Raw genomic sequence first — 5,022 nt, forward strand, 5'->3', positions numbered from 1 at the left:
AATTAAGGTTAAATGTGGTCAGAAGTGTGAGAACCTAATGCAATAGACGTGTTGAATTTATAAGAAGAGAAAGAGACACCAGAGACCTCTGACTTTTCACATGCACGCAGAGAAGAGGCCATGTGGAGACGCAGTGTATTAGAAAGTGTCCCAGTGCATGCCAGGAAGAAGCCGTACCAAGAACCAACCCTGCCAGCACCTTGATCTTCAACATTCAGACTTCAGAATTGTAAGAAAATCAATATTTGTTGTTTAAGCCACCCACTCCGTGTTATCTTCTTATGAAGACCCAGACAGACTAATACCACATAACTCATAACTCTGTTAGTGCTGTCCCCTGGATGGAGAATCAGCCCTCTGAGGCTGGGCACGTCTCTCAGATTTCTACATAAAGTAGGCAAAAAATAGTACCTGTGATATAAAAACGTGTCATGTTCCTGTTGACCAATTTCTGGGCAAAGTGTTTTAATGAAGCCCCTGGGGCTTTGTCACAAAAGTTGTCTTTTATCTTTTCTTATGACCTAACTAATGGACAATGGGTACCAGCTGGATGGAGACTGACCACTGACCATCTTCTGCTGTCTCCTTAGTATGCCACAGAAAACCACACCAACGTTACTCAATGTCTTCAACTTTCTAAATTTGCACTGAATGTATTGCTAAATGAGGAGCTACATGAGGTCTGAGTTTTGTTCCCTTCTTCCCTGTCATCCTCAATTACCAAGGGCAGAAGAAACTTTCAATGAAATTTGGCTGTCAATGCCCCGAACACCACATCACTTTTTAAGATCCAGGAACTTTGTTTGGGGGATAGTGAAATACACTTTTTTAAATAGAAAGCCCTAAAGCACATACAACAGCTGAAGGAATGGCCACTGTGCACCTGAAGGCTGATGAGGCAAATGGTAGGGTACCTTCCTCCAAGATGTTCCTGGGTGTGTGATGGTTGGATGCCTCATGCATATGGAATTAAGGACTGGACTGAAGTAAAAACAAGCGCCATATCCCATAGGAAAACAAGAAAAGAACAGGTGGGCATCCGTGAAGACAGGTAATTAAATTTGTTGAGTTTAAGATGAAATTTTTTTCCGAAGTTTTTAATGTTCTTAGCTAAATATGAATCTTTCCAACAAACTGAGAATTAAAAGGAGAATGGAGTTAGAAGATGAGAGAGAAAAAACATCCTGAGAGAGCAGAAACAAAATTCACACAAAACTGTCACACGGCAGAGGCCAGAATGGAGCTGATGCAGCAATGTCATTATTCTGCAGACCCAGTTGAGACCCTTTGGTGTTTAAGGCATGCCCAGTGGTGAAGAACTCCTTTAGGTTTTGCTTCTCTGGGAAAGGTCTTACCTATCCTTTATTTTACAAAATGATTTACATGGTAAAGTTTCTTGGTTGGCAGAGTTTTGTTTGTTTTTCATTCTTTTCCCCCAGCAATTTGAATACAGTCATGGGCCACCTAACAATGTTTCAGTCAACAATAGACCACATATATGTTTGTGGCCACATAACATTGTAATACCATATTTTCACTAAGGATGTTCCATGTTTAGATGTGTTTAGATGGAGAGATACCTACCACGGCATTTCAATTCCCTGCAGTGTTTGGTGCAGTAACATGCTGTACAGTTTAGTTGCCTGGAAACATTGTGCTATTCCACATATTTTATGTGCAGTAGGATATTCCTTGTAGGTTTGTGTAAGTTCTCTCTATGATGCTTGCACAATGATGACACTGACTAGAAATACATTTCCCAGAAGTAATCTCTATCAATAAACCATAGATTATCAAATATAATTCCCCTCCATTCTGAACTGAAAATCTTCTGCTGAGAAAACTGCTAAATCTGCTCCTTTATTTTCTGTTTTCAAAAATCTTTCCTTTAGCAATGTGGTTTCAAACTCTCTGATTTTTCTCATTTGGTTTACCTTATTTAAAATGTATAGAGCTTCATGGATGTAGACGAATATTTGCTTCTTCAGATTTAGAAAGTTGCTATGCTATTACTTCTTTAAAAACCTTTCTGCCTCTCTTGCTCTGTCTCTCTTTCTCTGTCTCTCTCTCTCTCTCTTTCTTTCTCTCACCCTCTTCCTTCACTGCCCCTTTTGTCTTATCTTTGCGTAACTCCTCAATGCATAATTTCATTTTCACTGTGCTTCCTGACTCATAAGACTTTAACTCTTTTCTATTTCTTTCATTTACGTTTTTCTTCTCTGTCTCTACTATTTCAAATGATCTTTCTTTGAGTTTTCTGTTTCCTTTATTACTTGATCTAGTCTGGTCTAAAATCCTCTTAAAATTTTTGATTGACTTATTTGTATTCTTCAGCATCAATATTTTTGTTTAGTCATCTTTTAAATGTTTTATCTCTATTAAAATTCTCACATTGTTCTTGCATAATGCCACTAGCTCATTGAACATGTTTCTAACATTTACTTTAAATTTTCTTTCAGGTAATCCATATGCTTCGCTTTCATTGATATCAGTTTCTAAATCTTTATGTTGTTCTTCTGTTTGGACCATGTGCCCCTCCTCCTTCATTTTCCTTGACTGTCTTTGTTGCTACTTGTTCATTATAACAAAAGTCACCATTCACTCTTCAAAGACGAGGCTCATAGAGATCATCCTCATCAAGCAGTCCAGGCAATAATTTGGGTCTCTCAAAACTTCATAGTATTCAAACTTCTGTCTCTGTTCTTAATGGTCCCTGGGTTCTAGAGGATGATCGATTCTGCCAGAAATCACAGGTAGGGGAAGTAGAAACTATTTACTCAAGCAGACCCTTGAAAATTTGAACCACTGGACAAAGTTTTGTTATTGATGTATGATTCATCAAAATAATGTTAGTTCAAGCTTCTCTCAACAAGTCACATAACATTGAAATTTTATCTTTTGATATTTGAATCTGGGGTTTATTCTTTGAGTATTTAGGTAAAATTACAAACTAGTTTAAATCTGCCTATTTGGCAAACAGATCTGTTGCTGAATTTCCGTTTTCTGCGTTATCTCTGTGCATTTAAATCTAAATCTGTATTAGACATGCATCTAGAATGTGGAAAAGTGTATTAAAGTTCCCTAATTTATTTAATTTAATGGGGTTTCCAGAAGAAGTGAAAATCTCCTTTGTCTATCAAACACCTGACTATTGGTCAATAGTCTTCTCTTTAATTTTTCTCTCTCCTGTTCCATTATCTATAATGAGCAGTGAGAAATGAAGACACACCATCGACAGTTTGCTTAGATATCCCATTACCTAAAATTCTGTCACTTACTAATTCTAACTTCATCCAATGTAACATAACTAACATATAAATTCTATAACAAGGTACACATAGTTTCCAGTTCTAATACCACGTTTGTGACAGAAACAAAGCAGGTGTGCTCTCTGCGAGATGGTCATCTGAGTTCTGAGACGAGGGGTCACACAGGTATTTTTATGATATTTAAGGCTTTGGACAACAACAGTAATAACAATTCTGATCATCACTGGCTCTTACCGGAAAGTTTACAGGTAAAGTTACTGCTGTTATTTGATTGTAACACCTAGTTAGAATGAAGCTCAGAGGAAGAGGTCACATCCTAGGTCACACAGTGAGGAGGAATGGAGCTGTGCTCTGCTCTCCACATGACGCACAAGGTCCCAGGCACGGGCCCAGGTTCCACTGACACGTGGCATCTGGAGGGCAGTTCTCAGCAGATGGTCTTAGCACACCTTCTTCCTGGGGCAGGGCGCTTCCTTCTCTCAGTTGTGTACTTGCTCCTTCTGCCAGCTCTGAGGAGACCACTTGCATTGCCATGAATTATTCATATTCTCTCCCTTATTATGGCAAAAAGCATATTTATTAAATTTTCAATTTATTTTCTCTGAAGCACACTGCGTTAGCAGAAAGGAATAAATCACATTCCTTCACCTCCTCCACAGCCCAAGATTCCTGAAGACAGAGCCGATGTGATGTACTCATAGGTGGATCTCTGCTCCATCTATGAGGAGGTGGCCTTGGTCTTCACGTTTCAGCAATGCTGGGAAGCCAAGGTCACCTCCATCTCCTCCTCCCAGCTCTGCAGCTCACCTGAGAACAGCTTTCTCATTGGAATATCATCTGTTTAAGGAATATAAGTCGCTGCTTTAGTATTTGGGGCCTGAGTCCACCTACTGGATCCAGCCCAGGACTGGAGATACTTTCCAGAACACAACTTCACCTGAGACATATCCAGTCACACTGTTTTACTTGCACAATTTCAGCTTCCTCAGAAGAAAATTAAAATTGCTGAAACTTCTTCATAAACTTTGTGCCTTGTCCTTTTTCTGTTTCCTTGCCTGTTCATATATGTCAGACCAGGTACCACTTATATGTAATGAGATCAGAATTCTGTCTCCAGTAACACATCTGAGGTAACACTTGATTGTACTTTTGGTTTAGTCTCCAAAATGTAGATTATAAAATTCATCAACCTCATTTTTATGTCAAAAGAAATCTGCATAATCTGAATGTCAACACTTTTTGGAATCTCTTAAATAACTGAAGTAGCAAGAAATCATTTGAAATGCCTGTGGTGTATTTAGGTGTCCTATTAATAATCATTTTAAAAACTAGCTAAAATGTTTTTAGACTTTTATTTTTGGTTCAGGGGTAAATGTGCAGGGTTTGTTACATAGGTAAATTGTGAGTTATGTGGGTTTGATACCCAGATTGTTTTGCCACTAAGGTAATAAGTATAGTGCCTAATGGGTAGTTTTTCAGTTCTCACCCTTCTCCCATCCTCCACACTTGTGTAGGTCCCAATATGTGTTATTTTCTTCTTTATGTCAATATGATTAGCTCCCACATGTAAGTGAGAACACGTGGTATATAGTTTTCTGTTACTCTGTTAATTTGCTTAGGATAATGACCTCCAGATCCAACTACGTTGCTGCAAAGAACATGTTCTTATTCTTGTTATGACTGTGTTGTATTTCACACTCAAACATACAGAAATCAATGTGTTGGGAAAAAGCCAAGTGTTGGGAAAGAAGCT

The sequence above is a fragment of the Mandrillus leucophaeus genome, unplaced genomic scaffold (assembly GCF_000951045.1).
Source record: "Mandrillus leucophaeus isolate KB7577 unplaced genomic scaffold, Mleu.le_1.0 Scaffold1022, whole genome shotgun sequence".
Lineage (NCBI taxonomy): Eukaryota > Metazoa > Chordata > Mammalia > Primates > Cercopithecidae > Mandrillus > Mandrillus leucophaeus.